Below are 24,777 nucleotides of genomic sequence, written 5' to 3' on the forward strand. Positions count from 1 at the left end.
GTCCTAACGTTTTAAAAATAGGTTCACCTTTCACCGGTGTTAATTGAAGAAGATCTCCGAAAACAATAATGTGTTTTCTTCCAAAGAGTTCCTCATAGTTTGTTTTAAGTACTTCTTGCAATCTGAGGTGAATGAAAGCCAACATTAGGTTGGAGACCATGTTCACTTCATCTATTAGTAGCATTTTCATTTGTGTTAATACTCTGTGTAGTTCCATTGCAGCTTCTGTAGAAAGTTTGTAATAGTCTAATTTGTTTTGGTGTTCAAATGGAAGGAGTAGTAATCGTTGTAACGTGACACCGCCTATGTTGTAGGTAGCTCAACCTGTGGGGGCAGTTACAATAGCTGACAATTTGTTGTTTGTCAATTGTTGAAGGAACTTGCTGATGATTTTGATTAAGAATGTTTTGCCTGAACCAGCTTCACCACTGACGTACAGGTGTATATGTTTGTAATTTTGGCAGGTGCATTCTTTATTTTCGTGTTGTACACCATGTGCAATTTCTTTTGTTACTTCTTCAAAAATGGTGTGCTGGTCTTTGTTAAGTTTTGATTGTAGTACTGTTAAGTGTTCTGTATTTTCTTCATAGTGACACATGGTGTTTTCTACTTCTGTCATAGCTACTTCTGCCTCATTTGCTAGTAGTGGCTGTCCCAGTGGTTCTTGGATTCCTGTTACAGAAGGTTGACTACTGTCAGAAGTGTCCTTATCTAGTTGGGCTTGTAGATCTTATTTGTGTTGTTGTTCATTGTGCAACATTGTTTTGTACTGCGTAATGCTTACATCGGTGATAGTGCTTTCATTTGCTTTGGAAGCGTCTTCATAGCAGTCATAGTTATCTAGTATCTCTTCTTCTTTTCTCCACGATTTAAAAAGTTGTAGCAGGGACATGTAATATAGTTCTTTCTGTTGAGGAGTTTTTAATGACAATTTGATATGATTAATTAAGCTTCGTTTGGTAAGTTTCACTGAGCTGAAATCACAATCTGTCACTCTATATCTACCTTTGTTTTCATCTGCTTTTATATTAATTTTGTATGCAAAGTTTTGGGCTATGTGGTATAGACACATGGTTTCCAAAGTGGTACTTCTGTTCGGGTAGTATGTGTCTAGTAAATTGTTTTTCAAAATGTCTTGGCTGTTGGGATCATTTTTGGCTATTGGTCTATGTCCTCATATGATTTTAAAACTCTTTTTCTAGATTTAGCAGGACCAAGACTTAGCCATACTATATTTTCAGATTTTCCATACAAAGCAGTACCGGTTAAACGATCTGCAGCTTCATAGGAGCCACATTCTCTATGAGAGAGCATTTTTATGCCTAAGATGTACAATTTCCGAGATAGTGTTTTGTCTGATGATAGGTCATTCCAGAGGTCTTGAAGCTCTGTTTTTTCTGCTTTTGTTAATTAGGCTGTAACATATTTTGCAACTGCTATGGAGTTGTCTGCAATGTACTGCACATCTATGTTTGCATTCCATAAGAGGGCAATGATTGCATTGTAATCATTGATATATTTTGATTCTTCTGTTCTTTTTATGTAACATGTGTTATTAGGTGATTTACCTTTGACACTATGTCTAACTGAAGACATGAAGTTGTTCACTTGACCTGTTTCTGTAACTGGTCTAGGGAAACCAAAGCTGTATTTGGTGTAGTATTTACCTTCATTTTTGTATTTACGACAACAATATTTGCCACATTTGCGTCTTTGAAATTGCACAATTTGTTCATGAAGGTCAATATGTGTCGTTCGTGAAGGGATTTCACAAGTGACATATTTTTGAATGAACTAGAAAACAGTGCCATCACTGTCCTGACCAAATATAGGAGCATCTTTAATCCATAAAAGCATGTGGATATGTGGTGCTCCTCTGGCTTGGTATTCTTTTCTCCAAAAGAAGTGTTGCACTTCTCCGAGGGAAGGAGCAGTTTTATCTATAAAAAAAAAGGGTATCATAACAATGAAACAATGGTGGAAATATCTTGAAACATTAACAGTATCTGGCGTCAAAGTTCTCCAGGTGTTAGTATATCTATGTTTGTTTTGTTGTTTTTTGATATGCGTAGGAAATCATGTAAATCTTCCCATGCATATTCTGCACAACTTAATGTAACAAACCAAGTGGGTGGTCTAAGGTTTCTGATCATACAACGTACATCTCAGTGACGTCGGAACCAGTATTCTCTCATACCACACATGTTTGCAAACAGATTTGTTATGCTTGATTGTAAAACCTCATATTTTTCTTGCACTTTTTGTATTAATTGCGTAGCTGAAATATTTTGAAAGTGGGTTCCCAATCTCAATATGTGTGCAACTCCGTAACATAGAGTTGCCAGTTCACTTTCAAAGAGTAGGTGGAATATGTATTCCACATTTTGTCTAAATCTGGGAATACATTTTTAATGAGCGGTATTCTGATGCTGTTATCTGAGTGGGTCTATCATTGTACCTTCCTCCTTTGCCAGTAGGAAATAGTACATGAAAAGCACGTGCTTCTATACTTTTTCCCCATATGCTCATTGGTGAACCTTTGGTTTGTCGCATTTGGTACGTCTCTAGTGCATCATCTATGCTGTCATTAGAGTGCAATGGATGAATTGTATAATGGTCTAAAATATTGGATACTGCAGCAGGATCCAGAAGTTCAAATTGACCAGTTTCTGGTGACTCTTGAATTATTTCAGTTGTTTCCCTTAAGTTTTCTTCAATATTTATTTATTTGTAGAATTCATTATTGTCTTTCAGATATTGCAAGGCATGTCTAACTTTATGTAAGTCCACCAGTTGTTGCCAAATTTGTTTGTCTTTTGTTGGTACACCATTTACTAAGACAATTAAATTTTGCTCTATTGGACATTGTACTCCTAGAGTGTGCACATTTTCTGTCAGATCTAATGGTAAATAAACTACTTTGCCACGAATGCCTTTCACCAATTCAGAGGGAGGTCATTTTGCTGTTTTTGGTTGAAGGCGTATTATTGCTTGAAATGGGTGTACTGTTTGAATTATGATGCTCTCATACAAATTGAGTTGCTGCAGGGAGTTATTTGTGATAGCACGTGAACGAGTTTCGTTGTTGTCAAGTTTTGTAGTGCAGTAACTGCAAACTATTAAGGGGTCCCTTATTTCGTATTTGTTCTCTGCTAAAAGGTAGAGAGCTAATTCAAACCATTTGGAATCATCATTGACTTCTATTATGTATGTTATGTCTATAGTTTTTGTGTTACTTTTGTAAAAAGTTCTGCGGCAACACACACACACATGGTTTGGTATTTCAGCGGATGTACTTTTAAATTTTAGTATTTCTTTGTTGTATGTGTGTAGTAGAAGGTTGTCATGTGCAGCATTGTTGCTACTCATAGTATTTTATAAGTGGCTTTCACTTCCAAAATATTTTCTCTGGATATGGTTGATTTCTTCTTGTAGGTATTTGGGTGTACCATGTAGAAGAGTGTTATTTAAATTGGCTAGTTCTAAAGCAGGACCTTTAGCATAGTACAGTTTATACACTAGATTTCTTACATTTGAATGATGTGTTGATATCATTTTGATATCATGGAAGGTGCTTTTGCAAATATGTCCTGAAATGCAGGCTAATGAATGCCCTTGTATTCCTGTGTATTTGCGCACTGGACTGGACAGGTATCCATATTTTGAAGCACTTTCATTTTGATTTTGTCTTTACCTTTCTCATACTGATTGAGGAACTGGCCTAAAGATTTGAAAGATTTGTTGGGAATGTTACACATTGACGTGCACGGCCATTTGTATACTGGACATTCTGGTTCAGTCGAATGGAGAGGTAATTCTGAGTTTTCTGGGGATATTTTTGTAAGCAGTTTTCTTGTTCCTTGATGGTATTATTAATTTTTTCATAACCTCTTCCACTGCTTTGGGTGGCAATTGTGTTTGTTTGGTTTTGTTTGTATGCTTCTTCATTAAAATATGGTTCTGTGGTCGTGGTGTGACTTCATTCACCTCCACAGATTTTTAAGAAGTTATTTTTGTTGACATTTTGTTTATTGAGAAGTTTTTTTATAGTTTAGTACTTAGTTTTGTTAGTGGTTTCATCCTGTTTAAAACTTAAATAAATAACTTCCTTTTGAGAAGGATTGCACTGTCTACGAGAGCCTCTAGGATTAATTTTCTACGGTAGGTTTTAAGGGTTGTGCATGATTTCGCTCCTGTTTTTATAAGATTCTGAAGGACTCTGTGGCGGAACATTTTTGCTGACTGCATTAGCTGTTTTGTTTGAACGTTTTGTACAAACTCTGGTAGAGATGGATACTTATTTTGGACACTTTTATTTTCATTTGCTCTATTTCTGCGTTGTTTTCTACAGACTTGCTTTTTGGTAGGCATTTTTTGGGGTCTGTTGAAAAAAAAAGAAGGTATGGGTTGGTCTGTTTTGCAATGTATGTGTGCTGTGTGAATGTGTGTATGAGTTTGATGGGGAAGATGTATGTGGTGGTGTGGGAATGTGAATTAGGCAGTTACAATGAGTTGGGAAGGCTAATCTTCTGTTTGTATTTTACTACACTGCGGTTCAGATGAGAGTAGAAAGTGCGCTAGTGGTGAGGAGAAATATTAATAATAAACGTAATGGTATAAAATTGTAACAGTTCTTTGTTTTGTAGTACTAACATTTTAAGGTGTGAGTATGTTATTTGTGTTCCAAAAAAACAGGGATTTGTGTGCCATTCTGCCTGCTAATCTCTGTTTAATAAATGGGGATTTGTGGACAGAATGGTTCAGAAATTAATGTTTTTATTGGTGCGCAAATTACATGAATGAAGCACACAGTGTCTTTGAGGAACAGTATGAATATAAAGGTAGTATTGTACTTACTTTTTCTGGTGGAATGAGCAGGTTTCTTCGGATATGTTGTTTGTTGTTTAGACGCTGCTGATTTTCAGTAGAGTGGTCTTCACTGCAATTTTAAAAGGAAGAGGTTAGTAATTCTGTGTGTTTATAGCACTGATGTTAATGTACACGTTCATTTTTATGTTTTTGTGGTAGTATTCTTGTTTGATATCTGAACATAGTATTTGCATGCATTATTTGACTATGTGCAGCCTTTATATGTTATTTACAGTATGTTAGTTCAACATGCTTCGCAAATGAGTAGAATTTTAAGGTCATGAAATTCACTTCTTTTTTTACAGCTGTGTTGTATATAGCAGAGAGGATTGGAAGTGATAGTTCATTATAGTAGATGGGAAAAATGTTAATAATTTCATATTGTAACTAGACACCACACCACAGCAATCGGGAACATTTATTTTTCGCATACGATTGCATTCGGATTAGCATTATTTTAGGCAGGAGACAGTTGAAAAATTGTGACTTTTTTCAATGAAACATCGAGTCTCGCACGTAAATCGGGAGGGTTGGCATGTATGTATAGCTTATGCGGGAGACAGTAAAAAATAGTGTGATTTTTCAATGAAAAATCGGGAGTGTCGCGCTTAAATCGGGAGCATTAGCATGTATGTATTGCCAATGCAGATTTAGTGCAATTACTCTGTTTATATGGAATTATAAGAGTTGTACATGTACTAATAATAAAATATGCATACCTGTACTTTGTAATCATGCATGTGGATATGCATGGAGCTGTAAGTAGAAATCTTCGAGACTTGTAGCGTAGCCTTTGTAGTAGGTGCATTCCAATGATATGAGACTTGCATTCAGAGTGATCAACAGTACATTTGAAGTGCGGAACTCTGATGATGGAGTTAGATGAAGGGGTCTTGGATGTGATTGGTGGATGGTTGTGTGACTGCTTAGCTGTATCCAATGAGGGAATGGCACAGAGAGTGATGTGGAAAGGGTAGAAGGGCTGGCTAAGAGTTACATGCCGCGCAGACACTGCGGCTGTCCGTGGGTAGGGCATGCCACATATGGGGTTTTCTAACAAATCCAGCATGGAAAGGGGACTGTAGGGATCAGCCAATCAGATGCTGAGGTTGTTGATTTGTGTAGAAAGAGAGTGTGTAGTGAAGATGGCAGAGGTGGAGAAAGTCAGGGTGTTGGTGCTCGGAGATATGTTTGACCATGGTTTACAGCAGTATTCTCAATGCAGGCATGTGGCAAACAATTTTGATGTTAGAGGAGTGGAGGTGGTGTGGAGCGCTGCGGGTGACTGCAATGTAGAGGCAATTCTACATGTTTGTAGAGATATGCATAGGATGAACAATCCCCATCTGGTAGTTTTGCACTATGGTGCTTTCCATTTGGGCTACGTAAGTTCCCCTACTTTGTTTGCAGATTTGGAACAGTTGGTTCAAGCAGTAATCAACATCCTTCCAAATGTAAAAGTAAATTATTCTGCATTAGTACCTAGAGCAATATGGGACAATATGTCCTCACCAAAACATTGCTAGGTGTGCAATCAATCGAGGCATGCGTGCTTTCATGATAGGGGCTGGTATGTTTTTCTTTAACAAGAATATTGTTTCGAGTAATGCGGCTTATTTTGAAGCAGATGGTGTTATTTTAAATCTTTTTTGGGAAATGCCATGTTATTTTGGAATGTAAGGGTTGCTTTGGAACAGGTTATGTGAAGATTGTAGTTGTAAAATAAGAAGAAAATAACCCCCCAAAAATACAAAATAACAGGTGTCTGTCAGGCATCTGCAAAAAAACCAAAAAAAATGTCTCTTTGCAGAGCCCACCTTAAAGGGGAAATGGGGAACACTATTTAAATTTACATTCGCCGCGGTCAGATGTTCTACATGTCCTCGGACATGGCGGTAGTCTGCAGACAGCGCGTATTACATACAGGGATTCTGGAAAGGAGAGGCATGCAAATGAGAATGAGCAGAGCTAGGGATTGGTCAGTAAAGTTTTGTTGGTGTGCTGTGCACAGAGAGATAGGTAATTCATAGAATCCGGCGCACAAGTGGCGCACGCGGCTGGCGCACAGTGTGCGCGTGCGGTAGTCTGCGCCAGCCGCGTGCACCAAAACACATTCAGGCGCACAGCGTATTCATGGATTCCAACAACCACAACCAGCCGTGGCGCAGAGTGGCGCAGCGACCCTGCAGCAGCGCCAGTAACGCCCCCAAGAACGCCCCTCGCGCAGGTAAAAGCCATCAAAATCCCCAATCCAGCGCAAAGGGCAGCAGCAAACGCAGAGCGGGGAGCGTGTATTCCAGGGGTGTGCTGGTGTCATCACACGCGATTGGCCTGGGTACGTGGATTCCAGGGGTGCGCGAGAAATTCTACACGCGATGGGCCTGGGTACGTGGATTTCAGGGGTGCGCGAGAAATGCCACACGCGAATGGGCCTGTGCGAGTGGGGCAGTGTATTACGTGGGTGTGCGGTAAGTTGAAGAGGTGAATTGCCAGTGTGGGTCCCCCCAGGACTCCCCCCTACCCCCTCCACGACTCCTGCAGGCAGCCCACACCACAGGGGACTACCCTGCACCCCTGGTCATGTCCCGCAGGCAGCCCATCCACCATGGGCATGCCCCCAAGCCAAGCCACATGTACCCTTGCACCCCCACCCCCCAGCACTGTGGGGCACCTGCCAGCAGGCCCCCACCCATGTCCAACCCATGTCTCCCAGCACCCCCACCCCCCAGCACTGTGGGGCACCTGCCAGCAGGCCCCCACCCATGTCCAACTCATGTCTCCCAGCACCCCCACCCCCCAGCACTGTGGGGCACCTGCCAGCAGGCTCCCACCCATGTCCAACTCATGTTCCCCACCACCCCCACCCCCCACCCCCCAGGGGCAGCCTCCACCAGGCCCCCACTCATGTCCCCCTGCCCCCAGGTCCTGACGAAACTCAATCATGGCAGTAATGGGCAGCACACCCAGCACAAACAGCCAGCCAAGGATCGCATCCACCCACATAGTAGATGCAATTACATGATACAACCCCAATGGCAAGTATGTAAATGAACACATGTCCGTCACACACACATACACAATGGGTGCAAGTGAATGTCAAAACCCATATCATGAAATGCATGAAACCAATGAGAAAATACCACAAATGAAAGTAATATAAATATGTATTAAAGATGAAAAAGAACTAAAGAAATGAAACACACAACAATGGGGATGACAAAACAAATGGTCCATGTCCGAGAACTAATAGAAAAAATCAAAAAACAAAGGAATTCAAAAACTAATGTAGTCCAAAGGAAAAAAATGGGTGAAAAAAATAAGGAAAAACCATTGACTCATGGAGAACACACATATAAATCCAAAAAAAACCGATGCAAAAAGAATATCCCAGGGTCCATGAGCCCAACACCATTAATGAAACCTACTACTACCTAACACAAAAAATATATACAGAAAAGTGGCCATTGTCCGAGCGGTCCAAAGAAAAATGAAAAAATAAAGGAAACCTATCACTAACTAACTAAAGAACTATATACAATGGCAGCGGGCAAGTCCTGCGGCTCACTCCGTGATGTTGCCGGCCAGGGCATCATCGAACTCCATGTCGATGTCCCGGAGGCGGGACTCTGTCCTGGCCCCGAGGTCTCGCAGGGACAACCCCGTGTTCAACTCAAACTCCCTGCGAGCTTCCTCGAGGCACTCACCCCGCCTCAACGCCCGACGCATGGAGAACTCCGCCCTGACCATGGAGAGCCGCTCCTCTTCCGCCCGCTGCCGCTCCGCACCTATCCGCTGGACCAACTGCTCCCACACGGAAGACACTGCCATCCCAGGGTTCTCCTGCCCTCCAGCCGATGCCTGCCCCTCTGATCTTGATGGCCCCGAGCCATGATGCCTCCCACGTCGAGCCTGCTGCTGCCTCCGACGCCACTGCCTCTGCCAGCACGACGGCATCCAGGCTGATGGTATCCACCGATGCCGTCGTGCACGTGCCCTGCCAGATGATGCCGGCACATCCTCCATCTGCAGGGGGACAGTTGCTGGTGTGTCCACCCCTGCTGGACCTTCGACTCCCGACTGTGGCAGGGATGGGGTCCCCACTGAGCTGGCTGCGTTGGTCGGGGCAGGTCCACAGGGGGCCCTGGTGGCATCTGGGCCGGAAGACGGCATGGAGCACGACTGGCGCATAGCCTCCACAGAGGAGGAGAGGGTCGCCAGAAGGCCACACACATGTAGGAAACCCCCGACCATGGCGGCTCCCAAATGGTTCACGTACGCACGGTGCTCTTCGTGATGATGTGCATGCTCCTCCCGGGAAGCATGCACCTCATCACGAATGCCAGCCGTGCGCAACGCGACACCAATCAGGACCCTCTCCACACGGCCAGGGGTCCCCACGTCCGCAGGTAGAGGAGTGTCAGATGGCATGGACAACTCCCCTACCTGCGGACGGGCCTGGGATGGGGCATCCCTGCTGGTGCATGGTGGTGCAGTCACAGTGTCAGGGACAGTGACATGCACAGGCCCCTCCACGGCGACCTGTGCTGCCTCCTGCCCCTGGCCCTGGACTGCACCACTTGCACCAGCGGGGATGCCCCCACCAGGCCCCATGTGTGGCTCAGTAGCGGCCTCCTCCCCCTCTGTGGAAACCACCAACCTGGATGTCTCCACGCCGTCTTCCGCCGTTGCAAGCCCCTGTGGGGGCTCACCCACCCCTTCCGCTGCAGCCATGGCGGCATCCCCGCCGCTCTGCTCCACAGCGCCTTCTCCGCCCTCTTCTTCACTTGCCACTGTGTAGAGGGAGACATAGAACACAAGCATCAGGGTACTGTACAATGGTCCCCTAGACAGGAAGCAATAGCAGATGAGTGGCACTGTCATGCATCACTTCCATCATGTCCCTCCACAACACATGGGTCAGTGCAGGCAAAACACATGCAGTAACAGGCATGGCGCATGCCATGGACATTGGCTTACATGACCAAGGGACTCATGAATCATACAATGTTGGTTTTGAACTCACATGCATCATGGGCCTTGCCATTACATGCATACACACCTCACCGTAGTTCCATCCATCCGGCCTCGCACACCACAGACGCAGTGGATACAAGGATGACTAGGCTGCATCAGTGAATCTGAACATTGTCACAGACATGTGACAAGCATCCATGGCATTTACAAGTCACAGACACGCAGGTCAGACACACACACATGGACACCATACGTGTACATGGGACCAGCACCCATCCCTCACCCCCACCCATGTCCAGGAACAGAGACTGCCATGCTTCCATGTGTCCATTCCGCGCAGAGCCCCCCATGTTGCAATTGTACACATGCACCAACCATGTGGTTCACACATCACTGTACTCACATGCCTGACATGATGTCCCTGCACACACACATACGTACATGGCCTATGTCACACATACAGGCATGTATCAGACAACCAGCACACTGCAACATGCCCTGTCTCACACAGCAATGCCTGGCCACTTACCGCTCAACTCCAGACGGGTCTGCCTCTGAAGGATCTGGGCATGGAGCGCTGGGTCTACGCGTTCCAGGACCCTCATCTAGATGACAGTCAGGCGTGCCCGGCCCCCCTCCGCGAGGCGCCGGGCCTTATTGAGGGTCCTGGACCTCAAGTCCTCCCAGCGCTTCTTGGTGTGCTTGATGTCGCGGGTTGCCACCCCCTCCGCGTTGATGGCAACCACTACATCGTCCCAGATCCTCTCCCGTCCTTCCTTGTCGGCGCGTGGTCTTCCGAAGAGGGCATCATAATGCCCCAGGACATGCTCCACCAGGACACCAACTTCCTCCTCACTGAAGCTGGTGGCCCTCTGCCTCTGTGGCTGGGGGTCGCCACTGGTCTCAGATGGTGCTTGCCCCGACATGGCGACCCCCGAGGCAGGCGTGGGTGGGCTACTGGGTCCTGGGGCTGGGCTGTGGAGCGATGGTATCCCAGTTGGGAGTCTACTGTTCCAGCAGGGGTGGACACAGCAACTGGACCCCTGCAGATGGCTGATGTGCAGGCACCAAATGGCAGGGCAATGTGGCAGCAGGCAGGCAGGCAGGCAGGCAGCAGCAGCAGATGGCTCGTGGGAGGCTGCTCCGGGCTATGGGGGGCAGTAATTCGGCCTTCTGGGCAGGAGCGTGGTCTTCCATGTGCTTACGCGTGGCCAGCTTGATACGGAGTGAATTTCCACGTGAAAAATCTGCACGTCAGCGTGTAATTCGAGGAAAGGGCCTTAGCGTGTAAGCACGTCAGCACGCGTACGCGATTTCATTGGACCAAAGGCCCTTAGCGCGTAAGCGCGTCTGTGACGTGACGCGCGCGGGCGTTTCCCTGTGGGTGCGCATCGTGATCCAGCACGTGTGAATATCGCACATAGCCGTGTGAATGCATGTCATGTAAGTGACGTGACGCGCGCGGGTGTTTCCCAGTGGGTGCGCATCGTGATCCAGCACGTGTGAATATCCCACGTAGCCGTGTGAATGCATGTCATGTAAGTGACGTGACGCGCGCGGGCATTTCACTGTGGGTGCGCATCGTGATCCAGCACGTGTGAATATCGCACGTAGCCGTGTGAATGCATGTCATGTAAGTGACGTGACGCGCACGGGCGTTTCCCCCTGCACGGGTTAAAGGTGAGCGTGTCCGCCGTTTCGGTGTACGTGCCTTTCGTGGAGACCGACGTGTGTGTTGCTGCTCCGTGTTGTTTCACCACCATCTCAACTTCACATCTAGGACGTATCCCTAGGACGTATCTCTTCTTTTGGCGGGGGTATTGGCTACGCGTGTTTTTCTACATCGCGCTAGTCAGACGGTGAGTTGCGCACGCTATTTTCCCACTGTGGGTGCCCCTGTGTATCGCACCCGTTTTCGAGGTCATAGTAGCCTGCGTGTCCCACGCGTACGCGTTTTTCGTGTTCCTGGGTGCCACCGCGTACTGCGGGAGGTTAATTCCACGCACGTAGGCTGCAGGGGTTGCATGCACGGTTTGACTGCAGTTTTGGGGTGCCTGAGCGTTGCGTGACCCGTCCCTACATCACCGGGGTCACACACAGCCTTGCAGGTGCAGGGGTGCTGTTAACAACTTGCATCCCACCCCCTTCACCCCAATTGCCCAGGACAATTGTGGTCTACACCTCCAATTGGCACTACTCCATCTGTGCCGGCACAACTCCATCTGTGCCATGGCTGGGAGGCCAAGAAAGGTGAGGGCGCCTCAGCTTGGCGTACTCCTCGTGGCGGACGTGGCCAGGGACGTGGCCGGGGTGACGAGGGAGTAGGGGGACTCCAGGGTGTCCAGGGCGAACGCAGAGGGGCCAGAGGCAGGGGTGCGCCACTTGAGCACAATGATGTGCCACGTGTTGGTGCAGCCATTCCCCCTGCGCCTGCAGGTGATGCAGTTCTTGCACCTGGCACTGGCGCCCATGTGACCCGGCAGTCCATTCCATCGACTGCCAGGGCCCAAAGGGTAGTGGTGGCTGCAGGTGCTGCTGTGAACACCACCACCCAGGCTCAGGGTCTGCCAGCGCAGTCTGCGTTGGCACTCGAAGGATCCCTTGACGATTTCCAGCAGGTCAGGAGTAAGACCGGAGGTGCACGCAGGGCTGGCCTGACCAAGACATGTGTCCCTGGGGCAGCAATGTCATCTGCTGCCCCGTCCAGCCGGGTGTTGACAACTGCAGGGGCAGGTGCAGCCAACAGCACCCCGGTTGTGACTCTACCACTCGGGACAGTTGCGGTCAATGACCCTGGCACGGCAGATGTAGCTGCGCAGGGCCCATTCCAGGGCACCCCGCAGCCACAGACGCATGTCAGCCCTTCGGTCGTCCTACAACCTGCCACTCCCTTGGTCCAATCCACCGGTCCCACTGGCCATGGTGATCAGGGCGGCTATCGCCAGCCAGGGTCTGCGCCATCATCCAAGAGGAGGAAGGTTGCATCTGCAGCACAGGCTGAGACCCCAGACACAGCCACGGCCTCCTTCACGTCAAGGAAGAAGCCTTTCTCAAAGGAGGAACTGGACTTCATTGTGGGCTACGTGAAGGGACATCCGGACATGATAGTGGGGCCCGATTCACAAAGTACACCTGCCCAGCGGAATACCCACTGGAACCATGTTGCGGATGATTTGAGTGCAATCGGCCATGAGGTGCGCACAGGTGCCGAGTGCAAGAAGCGTTGGGATGACCTCAAACGCAGCGCTAAGGCCAAGCGTGCCTCTAATTACAGCATGACCCAGGTGACTGGCGGTGGGCCAGCACCTGAGGAGGTGGTCCTCACTCCGTAGGAGACACTCGTTGCGGAGTTCATTCCAGCTGGATTGGTCGAAGGTGTGGGAGAGATGCAGGACTTTGATGCACAGTCCAGTGAGTGTTGTTGCGTGTATGTGCAGCCCGTGTATGGTTTGCCTGTGTAATGTGTTGTGCTTGACTGGCACTACATGGTATGTGTACATGGTTCTCATGTGTTTGTCCTGCAACGCATCAAAGATGCATGCTTGATGTGCAGGGTGGTTTACATGTAGAGCGGAAGGGGACTGTCCTCATCACCACACTTGCCCCAGAGCCACTTGCTAGTCACCCAGACGGCCCTCCAGTCCATGTTCCTGCTTGCTGGCCCTCCTGTATGTAGCCCAGGGTGTTTTCCACTCAGCACTGGAACTATGTCATTGCATGACTCACGTGCAAGTGTCCTCTGCCCTACATGCAGGGTGTCACACTTGGACTGGGCAGTTGGCAGATGCTCCACAGGGACATGGGTGCCCATTCATGCTCCATGTGCTCTACATGCATGCCACTTTCCGTGCTATGCGGATGTTACTCCTGCTCATATTCCCTCTAACCTCGGACTCCTCCTCTCCTTCCCTCATCTCTGACTGTTTGTCTGCAATCCAGGAATGGTGTGCTGACAGTGACCTCTGCCTCAATGCCAGTGAGACGGAGATTCTACTCATTGGCACACCCCCTCCCTCCTCCACTGCATCTCTCTGGTCGCCCAATCTTGGCCCTCTTCCTGCCCCTGCCTGCAAGGCAACAAACCTTGTGGTCAGCTTCGACTCTACGCCCTCCTTGTCTCCTCACATATCTGACTACTATGAGTACTCACACTACAAGCTGCACCTCCTCAGAGGTGTTCTTCCTTTCAACTCCTTCACACAGAAGCTCACTGTCTCCCAAGCCCTGGTTATTGCAAAGATGGAGTACTGTAACTGCCTGTTTCTCATACTGCCTGCCTCTACACTCTGCCTCCACTTCTTCTGGCACCGAGTTGGGGGAGGTTCGCTCTCCGCGGCAGGGGCATCCCCCTGGAGTCGCCTCCATGCCTCCCTGAAACTTGAGTAGATCCATCTCGCGTTCCAGATGCACCTCAAAACCTTCCTCTTTGCTTCTGCTTTCCCTCCCCCTCTCCTCTTCTGATTGTTGCCTGGCACTGCACTGAATCTACAAGTGTGCCAATTCGACTATTTAGGACCTTGGCCCGGGCAACCTCAACTTGCATAGACTCCCAGTCGACCCCTGCACTACGGGACTGTCTCTGTATCCCTACAGCCCCCTTGCCAGCACTTGTCTGCACTGACCTTGCACTTGCCAGCATCTGGCACATTCATCATATTTCCCTCTACCCTGGACTGCACTTCTAGCCCTCACTTTCCCCTTGCACATATCCCTCCACCCTACCCATGCACTTGCGCAATGTGAATGTCAACAGGCCTGGTAGGATCGTTGGCCGTCTTCCCTTTGCTCACCCCTACCTGCCTCATCGCCCCTTGGAACACTTCTGAATGGGCGTGTTAGTTATGCATTATCAGATCATATCTATGTGACCTTGCCTGGATGATGATTGTGGTACGTGTCTTGTATGTGCTACATTTAATGGAATTTGTTTGGCTATCCCATGCACACTCTGGCCCTGTCCTGCATCCCACACATCTTTAGGGTGTCACAGTCTCTGTGGGGCACAGTCCTCCCCCACTTTCAGGGCCACTGAATCTGTCCATCTGCTGCAGTGGCTTTTGCACACTCGGGTGCACTACTGAGGGTTCCTCATGGGTCCTGCTTACTGTCCCATCATCATCTGCTGTGTTGACAGTTGACTCAGATGATGCCATAGATGCCAGTCAACACTGTCTGCAAAGGCATATGTCTCAGTTCTGACTTTTGCTACCACGCAAGCCATCCCAGCAAATTGAATGGGGGGTGGTGGCCCTTTGCTTCTAGCCATGCAACCCATTGCATGCACATGTCACGTGATGCCTTAACGTGCCCTTCCACTGACTTCCATATATGTGATACACATCATGGAGTACTTGTTCATGTAGATAGTGAATGACATATGCATGTTCGCCACTGCAGGAACACACTTCTGAGCCATGTTACAGTGTTCTACATGCCTACACACTGATGCAATGTCACATTGACCATGCATGCATGCCCGGTAATCTTTTGTGTGTGACATGTCTGCATCATGTGTTGGCTGTCTGTGTGATGTGTGTAATGTACTCCTGACATGTGTCCTGATGTATTCATTTCTCTCCACCTTTCAGATGATGACGCAATGGAGCCAGAGGATGGTGTTGTCATGCCTGACACAGGGTTGGTATCACATGCACGACCCGGCACAAGTGGGGGACGTGGGGTGGTAGTCCACGAGAACCCACATGTGCTTCAGTCCATCTTGGGTATGTCTGGCTATGATTCCAGCTCAGATGACCACTCTGACAGCCATGTTGAGTTGGATGTGCATCAGGTCCATACATCTGCGGTGAGTGATTCTGATGTGGACACTCCTCTGTCCGCGACACCTGCATTGAGGGGCCAGTCAGGGGTGGGACCTCCGCCTGTGGTGGGTCGGGACGCAGGGTCACCCTCCACAACAGTCTCTGATGTGCCTGGGGCATCACGTAGACGGGGGCATGTAGTCATGCAGCCCCGGGCGGTGCCAACCCCACAAGGACGCCTGGTCCTTGGGTCCCGCAGGTGTCAGGCCCGGCAACGCGGTGGCCGCGTGCCACCGAGGTTAACTGAGTGGGAGCAAGACATGTCTGCCAATTCCGAACGTCAGGGGGCAGCACTTGATACCATCGCTGCGAGCATGGAACGTGTGGCCCATTCCGTGCTCCCCCCTGCTAGGCAGGTGCTACTCCAGCAGCAGGAGGCACGGTCCACGGCCCGCTCGCTCAGGCTGGGCATGGCGGCCTCTGACAGGGCACGCCAGGCTGGAATGTTGTCTCTGCGTCAAGCTATTGATGCTCACGCAGAGGCACACATGAAGGCCCTGAAGGAGGAGTATGCCTCCCTCAGATCCACTCTGGGTGTCCTCTTGATGTCCCAGATGGTGCGGGCATAGGAGAGGTTTGAGCAGCTTGAGCGTACCATCTCGGCTGAGCTACGTGCTTGCCGGGAGGTGCATCAGTTGTCCAGCCAGACCACGCAGGAAGAACTCCGTGCTACACGTGTTGCCTTGCAAGAAGAAGCACGTGTATCACGGGAGGTACTGCATGCAGACCTGCGTGTAATTGCTGCACAGAACCAGGCTCACCCGTCCGGCAGACTTGCTGCCGACGAGGGGCAAGCTGCGCCTAGGCGTGGTCAGGCTCCTGGCCCACGTCCTCCTTTAGAGGAAGAAGCAGACTCGGACGATGACTTATCTTCCACACAGGTCGTGGTGTGCCGGCGTTGAGCCCATGGAGGTATCTTTTTTTTCCTCAACATCATTGCATGTGGGTGTTGAGATGCACCCTGTACCTCCCCCCTCCTGGGTGCCTTCCCACCCCCCCCGGGTCGTATGTGGCCATTTTTGATTTTTCCTTTTAGGTTAGTTAGTTTAATTTGTTAAAATAGTTTAGTATTGTTTTTAGTTTAATTAGTTAATTTAGTTTAATATTGTATTTAGTTTAATCATTTTATCTAGTTTAATTTTGTTTTTTGTTTAATTAGTTAATATAGTTTAATATTGTTTGTCTATTGTGCATTCATGTGACGGTGTGGTGCTTTGTGGTTTTTGAAAGCATCCACTGTCTGTTCCAGCAGGGCCCTTCGAGCTTGTCTTGTGTATGTGTTTGCAGCTTGGGTCCTGACTCACATAGGCCACTCCTGCTTCCCTTATCCATGGGCTCGCTATGATGGTTCGGTGTAACAACATCTTACACAAGGGCATTGGACTTGCCTCATGACTGTGGCCTGTCTACTGCTGTGATACTTGTGTTCACACCCCTAGTGGGGATTGTTTGCGTTTCATCCACCCGATGTCTGTAGTTATTTTGGGTGATTGTGTGATTGATTTATGCATTAATTGTTGTGGATTGTCATATATGTCTTGTTCTTGCATGTAAGTGTGCTTGATGCACTTCATGCTGTGCACAGTAGCCTGCACCCTTGGCCTGTGGATGATGGTGGGAGGTGTTTGGATGTAGCTCTGTGACCTGGCCCAGTGACAGACAGCATGTAGACACACACAGGGGACTTTCATGTCTTGATTTTTTCTTCCATGCACTTCCTGCAGGTGATTGAGGCTCCAGACTGCCTTTGCCAGCAGACACGGGGACGACTGATGCAGAGGACTGGTCAAATTCGGTGGTGCAGATGTGTGGATGTGTGCGCAAGCAGGGGCACAGGGCTTGTGCAGAAACGTCCAACAGTAGCAGACGTGTTTCCAGGTTCTCCAGCCAAGGTGAGCAGCACAAGGGCCCACACCGCAGCCAACCTTCCACCAGGACACTTGCACATGCATGCTGAGTGGCACCAGTGCTGTGGTGCTTTGCCAGGCATTGTTGGATATGCACACAGTACAGCTGGCATACGTTGAGGGCCAAATGGCAAGTGGCTTTACATGTTGTCAGTGGCACATGCTGGGGCCATGAGACATTTCCAGGAGTGATCCCCGGTCCATTGAGGCATACTTATTGGTGTAGTGGCATTCCTAGCCATGTCCTGATACGACGCACAGGGACACCCAGTGAGGCACAGATTCGTGGCCAGGGCATGTTGTTAGCATGTGCTAGTTGGCAGGTGCACTGGCTATTGTGATCTGCGGCTGCCAGTGCACAACTTGTACTGCAGTTGCACCTTGATATGTACGTCGAGCAGCTCAGCCAGGGACCATTGTATCATGTGCGAATCTTGTCCCATTGGTCTTCGGTTTCCGCACGGCCACATGCGCCTGCCTTACTGCATTGACAGTGTGTGCACCATCGGTGGGACAGGCTAACGTATGGGTGCACAGCAGCAGACAGGGATGGTTGCTTGTGGCGGAGTCACTTGCTTTGGCCCATGGATGGGGGGGGGTGTTGTGATGACACATTCAGATTAGTAACTCACGCTCTCTTTTCAGCATTGGAGTGCTCCTGTTACCGGACCAGAGAGTGCGCAGGCAGGAGGCCAGCACTCACCCCAGGGATAAGTGTCTCTTTGGCTTGCATGTGACATTTCTGGTGAAGTGTGCATGATGTACATGTTTAGTATAATTGGGTATGTGTTTTTGTGGATACTTGTAATTTGCATACTTTCTTTTGCTAATCCACATCCGCTCTCCTGCCCCTCTTTCTGGTTCTCCTGGTTGACAATGCCTGTCCATGCTACGTATCCCAGTGCCTGCTTCCACGCAAGGTTCTCTGTGGCCTGTGTAGGTTTGACCTTGCAGGCACACAGACCACGGAGGGGGTGCTTGTTTTGTGCCACTCCTGCGCGTGGACAGCAGAGCTGTGACACTGGCCATCAGTTGTTGCATCATCATTGTATGTTGAGGATGGTATATGTTGCCCTTCCTGTTTGAACATTGCTGAACAGTGCTACCTTGGTAGTTCGATCATTGTGCTTGTGCATGTGCTTGGACATTTCCTGCTACTTCGAGTCGTCTATTGGAGAGTCATCATGTTTTTTTTTACGCCTACAAGATATTTGCATTTTTGGGGGGTTTGCCTCCTTGTAGTTCTCTGCAATTTTGTATTTGTAACAGTAAATGTGGCCTCTGAGGGGGCTGAGCCCTATTTACACGCAAGCTGTGACATGGTGAGCAAGGGGTAGGGGCATCCTGTTGGAAAGTGGCCTTGCGGGGAGAAGGCTGCATGCCCCAGAGGTGGGTGTTCTGATGGTCAAGGTGATGTGGGTTGGGAGGGTGTGTGGGACATTCCAGGGATTGTCATGGCCTGTTGGGGGGGGGGTGATACGCACCTTCCATTGGTTCCTTTTTTGGTCACACAGGATTGGTTCTGTTTGAGTAGCTAGGGATGCACACAATGTGGCACTTCCGTGGCAACATTCTCAGGGTGTTTAGGTTGTGACAGTTGACTGTCTCTTTGTCATCATCGATTGTCACCTGGTATGTGCCAGCCCTGTGTGCACTCCGCAGGGGTGGGAGTTTAGGTGAAGTATGTGGCCACAAGCTGGGTCCGGGCTGCCTCGCCACGCGCCCTGTCCCCACCCACGGGCAGCGCCTGTGCATGTGGTTGGGGATGTGGGGGCACCACCATGTCCACTGGTACACCCTGCCGTGTTGCAACATTGTGCAGGACACATGCTGCCACAATGATCCTGCACACTACTGGGGGTGCATATAGTAGCTGGCCAACAGAGCGGTCAAGGGAGCGGAAGCGTGACTTTATCACTCCGAATGTGCGCTCCACTATGCCCCTGGTTGCAATGTGGGCTTCGTTGTACCTTACCTGGGGTGGGGTGGTGGGGTTCCGGATTGGCGTCATCATGTGGTTGCTCAGAGGGTAGGCACTGTCCCTTGGGGAGGTGATGATAGTTGTGATTATTAGGGTTTTGGTATTTGGCAGTGTGTGACATGCATGCATGTGCACAGGCTTTTGTACTCACCTAGGAGCCATGTGTCGCCATGCTGACCAGCTTCCAGGGCCCGGCTCAGGGCGGACATTCGGTATATGAAGCTGTCATAACTGGAGCCAGGGTAGTTTGCATAGACGGAGGTGATGATTCCTTTAGCATCGCATACAACCTGCACGTTGATGGAATGCCAGTGCTTGCGGTTCCGATAGATGTGCTCCATTGCCCTAGGTGGACGCAGGGCCACATGGGTGCAATCTATGGCACCAAGCACTTTAGGGAAGTGTGCCACCCTGTAAAAGTCCTGGAGCACGGCCTGCCTTTCTGCAGGTGTTCTGGGCATGTATATGTGCCTGCGGACGGAGGGGCGCGCAGTGATGATGTTCAAGACCTGGTGTAGGCAGCGTGACTGCGTGGCCTGTGAGACCCCCCCACTATGGCAGTTGTCCGCTGAAATGACCCAGTGGCCAAGAAATGCAGGACATTGAGCACCTTTTCCAAGGGGCTCAATGCTTGGCAACAGAGTGTGGGTGATGTGAGGTCATCTTCCCACTCCCTGACGAGGTCTAGGGTGACATGAGGTGGAAACCTATACCTGCCATAGACGTGGTCGTCGGGCATCTCAAAAAGGCTGGTCCGTGGTGTAAAAATGCGTGCCCTGGCTATTCTCCTCCTCCTGCGGTGTCCCACAATCAGTGCAGCAACAAATGGGGCATTCATCGTCGCTGTATATACGCGTTTGTTGTTTGTGCGCACTTTTATGCTGTGCGCGGGCGCGGGACGCCTCCGTGTGGGCGGACTCGTTGGTTTCCCGTATTCGGGTGTCATCGCGTGTGATCGGAGGGGAGCGAGCGTACACGTGATTGGCCTGGGTACGTGTGTTTCCGGGTGCGCGGGTAGTTCCACACGCGATTGGTTGGAATCCACGTGTGTTCTGTCATCACGTGCAATGAGGGATACACCCTCGCACGTCACGTCACAGACGCGCTCACGCGCTGAGGACCTTTGGTCCAATGAAAATGCGTATGCGTGCAGACGCGCTAACGCGCTAAGGGCCTTTCCTCGAATTACACGTTGACGTGCAGAATTTTCACGTGCCAAATCACTCCGTATCAGGCTGGCCACGCGTAAGGACACGGGAGACCACGATCCTGCCCAGAAGGCCGAACTACTGCCCCCCAGAGCCCCGAGCACGCTCCCACCTGCCATCTGCTGCTGCCTGACTGCCTGCTGGCAGGTGCCCCACAGTGCTGGGGGGTGGGGGTGGTGGGACACATGAGTGGGGGCCTGGTGGAGGGTGGCCCTGGATGCTGGGGGGTGGGGGTGCAGTGGGACATGAGTGGGGGCCTGCTGGAGGCTGCCCCTGGTGGCTGGGGGGTGGGGGTGGTGGGAGACATGAGTGGGGGCCTGCTGGAGGCTGCCCCTGGTGGCTGGGGGGTGGGAGTGGTGGGAGACATGAGTGGGGGCCTGGTGGAGGGTGACCCTGCACTGCTGGGGGACGGGGGTGGTGGGAGACATGAGTGGGGGCCTGCTGGAGGCTGCCCCTGGTGGCTGGGGGGTGGGGGTGGTGGGAGACATGAGTGGGGGCCTGGTGGAGGGTGACCCTGCACTGCTGGGGGACGGGGGTGGTGGGACACATGAGTGGGGGCCTGCTGGAGGCTGCCCCTGGTGGCTGGGGGGTGGGGGTAGTGGGAGACATGAGTGGGGGCCTGCTGGAGGCTGCCCCTGGTGGCTGGGGGGTGGGGGTGGTGGGAGACATGAGTAGGGGCCTGGTGGAGGGTGACCCTGCACTGCTGGGGGACGGGGGTGGTGGGACACATGAGTGGGGGCCTGCTGGAGGCTTCCCCTGGTGGCTGGGGGGTGGGGGTGGTGGGAGACATGAGTGGGGGCCTGGTGGAGGGTGACCCTGCACTGCTGGGGGACGGGGGTGGTGGGACACATGAGTGGGGGCTTGCTGGAGGCTGCCCCTGGTGGCTGGGGGGTGGGGGTGGTGGGAGACATGAGTGGGGGCCTGGTGGAGCGTGGACATGGTGGTAGGGGGGTGGGGGTGGTGGGAGACATGAGTGGGGGCCTGCTGGAGGCTGCCCCTGGTGGCTGGGGGGTGGGGGTGGTGGGAGACATGAGTGGGGGCCTGGTGGAGGGTGACCCTGCACTGCTGGGGGACGGGGGTGCAGGGGGACATGAGTGGGGGCCTGCTGGAGGCTGCCCCTGGTGGCTGGGGGGTGGGGGTGGTGGGAGACATGAGTGGGGGCCTGCTGGAGGCTGCCCCTGGTGGCTGGGGGGTGGGGGTGGTGGGAGACATGAGTGGAGGTCTGGTGGAGGGTGGACATGGTGGCAGGGGGGTGGGGGTGGTGGGAGACATGGTTGGGGGCCTGCTGGGGGGTGGGGGTGCAAGGGGACATGAGTGGGACATGAGTGGGGGCCTGCTGGCAGGTGCCCCACAGTGCTGGGGGGTGGGGGTGCAAGGGGACATGAGTGGGGGCCTGCTGGGGGGTGGGGGTGCAAGGGGACATGAGTGGGACATGGTTGGGGGCCTGCTGGCAGGTGCCCCACAGTGCTGGGGGGTGGGGGTGCAAGGGGACATGAGTGGGGGCCTGCTGGGGGGTGGGGGTGCAAGGGGACATGAGTGGGGGCCTGCTGGCAGGTGCCCCACAGTGCTGGGGGGTGGGGGTGCAGGGGGACATGGGTGGGGGCCTGGTGGAGGCTGCCCCTGGTGGCTGGGTTTGGGGATGGTGGGAGACATGAGTGGGGGAATGGTGGAGGGTGACCCTGCACTGCTGGGGGACGGGGGTGGTGGGACACATGAGTGGGGGCCTGCTGGAGGCTGCCCCTGGTGGCTGGGGGGTGGGGGTGGTGGGAGACATGAGTGGGGGCCTGGTGGAGGGTGGACATGGTGGCAGGGGGGTGGGGGTGGTGGGAGACATGAGTGGGGGCCTGCTGGAGGCTGCCCCTGGTGGCTGGGGGGTGGGGGTGGTGGGAGACATGAGTGGGGGCCTGGTGGAGGGTGACCCTGGATGCTGGGGGGTGGGGGTGCAGGGGGACATGAGTGGGGGCCTGCTGGAGGCTGCCCCTGGTGGCTGGGGGGTGGGGGTGGTGGGAGACATGAGTGGGGGCCTGCTGGAGGCTGCCCCTGGTGGCTGGGGGGTGGGGGTGGTGGGAGACATGAGTGGGGGCCTGGTGGAGGGTGGACATGGTGGCAGGGGGGTGGGGGTGGTGGGAGACATGAGTGGGGGCCTGGTGGAGGGTGGACATGGTAGCAGGGGAGTGGGGGTGGTGGGAGACATGAGTGGGGGCCTGCTGGAGGCTGCCCCTGGTGGCTGGGGGGTGGGGGTGGTGGGAGACATGAGTGGGGGCCTGGTGGAGGGTGACCCTGCACTGCTGGGGGACGGGGGTGCAGGGGGACATGAGTGGGGGCCTGCTGGAGGCTGCCCCTGGTGGCTGGGGGGTGGGGGTGGTGGGAGACATGAGTGGGGGCCTGCTGGAGGCTGCCCCTGGTGGCTGGGGGGTGGGGGTGGTGGGAGACATGAGTGGGGGCCTGGTGGAGGGTGACCCTGCACTGCTGGGGGACGGGGGTGGTGGGAGACATGAGTGGGGGCCTGCTGGAGGCTGCCCCTGGTGGCTGGGGGGTGGGGGTGGTGGGAGACATGAGTGGGGGCCTGGTGGAGGGTGACCCTGCACTGCTGGGGGACGGGGGTGGTGGGACACATGAGTGGGGGCCTGCTGGAGGCTGCCCCTGGTGGCTGGGGGGTGGGGGTGGTGGGAGACATGAGTGGGGGCCTGGTGGAGGGTGACCCTGCACTGCTGGGGGACGGGGGTGGTGGGACACATGAGTGGGGGCCTGGTGGAGGGTGACCCTGCACTGCTGGGGGACGGGGGTGGTGGGACACATGAGTGGGGGCCTGCTGGAGGCTGCCCCTGGTGGGGGCCTGCTGGGGGGTGGGGGTGCAAGGGGACATGAGTGGGACATGAGTGGGGGCCTGCTGGCAGGTGCCCCACAGTGCTGGGGGGTGGGGGTGCAGGGGGACATGGGTGGGGGCCTGGTGGAGGCTGCCCCTGGTGACTGGGGGGTGGGGGTGGTGGGAGACATGGGTGGGGGCCTGGTGGAGGCTGCCCCTGGTGACTGGAGGGCTGGGGGTGGTGGGAGACATGAGTTGGACATGGGTGGGGGCCTGCTGGCAGGTGCCCCACAGTGCTGGGGGGTGGGGGTGCAAGGGGACATGAGTGTGGGCCTGCTGGGGGGTGGGGGTGCAAGGGGACATGAGTGGGACATGAGTGGGGGCCTGCTGGCAGGTGCCCCACAGTGCTGGGGGGTGGGGATGCAAGGGGACATGAGTGGGGGCCTGCTGGGGGGTGGGGGTGCAAGGGGACATGAGTGGGACATGGTTGGGGGCCTGCTGGCAGGTGCCCCACGGTGCTGGGGGGTGGGGGTGCAAGGGGACATATGGCTTGGCTGGGGGGCATGCCCATGGTGGAAGGGCTGCCTGCGGGACATGACCAGGGGTGCAGGGTAGTCCCCTGTGGTGTGGGCTGCCTGCCGAGGTCGTGGTGGGGGTAGAGAGGAGACCTGGGAGGACCCACACTGGCAATTCACCTCTTCGACTTCCCGCACACCCACGTAATACACTGCCCGACTCGCACAGGCCCAATCGCGTGTAGAATTTCTCGCGCACCCCTGAAACCCACGTACAAAGGCCAATCGCGTGTAGGATTTCTCGCGCACCCCTGAAATCCACGTACCCAGGCCAATCGCGTGTGGAATTTCTCGCGCACCCCTGGAATCCACGTACCCAGGCCAATCGCGTGTAGAATTTCTCGCGCACCCCTGAAATCCACGTACCCAGGCCAATCGCGTGTAGGATTTCTCGCGCACCCCTGAAATCCACGTACCCAGGCCAATCGCGTGTGGAATTTCTCGCGCACCCCTGAAATCCACGTACCCAGGCCAATCGCGTGTAGAATTTCTCACGCACCCCTGGAATCCACGTACCCAGGCCAATCGCGTGTAGAATTTCTCGCGCACCCCTGAAATACACGTACCCAGGCCAATCGCGTGTGGGATTTCTCGCGCACCCCTGAAATCCACGTACCCAGGCCAATCGCGTGTAG

Source organism: Ambystoma mexicanum, chromosome 5q, assembly GCF_040938575.1.
Source record: "Ambystoma mexicanum isolate Mex_15411 chromosome 5q, UKY_AmexF1_1, whole genome shotgun sequence".
In the NCBI taxonomy this organism is placed as follows: Eukaryota; Metazoa; Chordata; class Amphibia; order Caudata; family Ambystomatidae; genus Ambystoma; species Ambystoma mexicanum.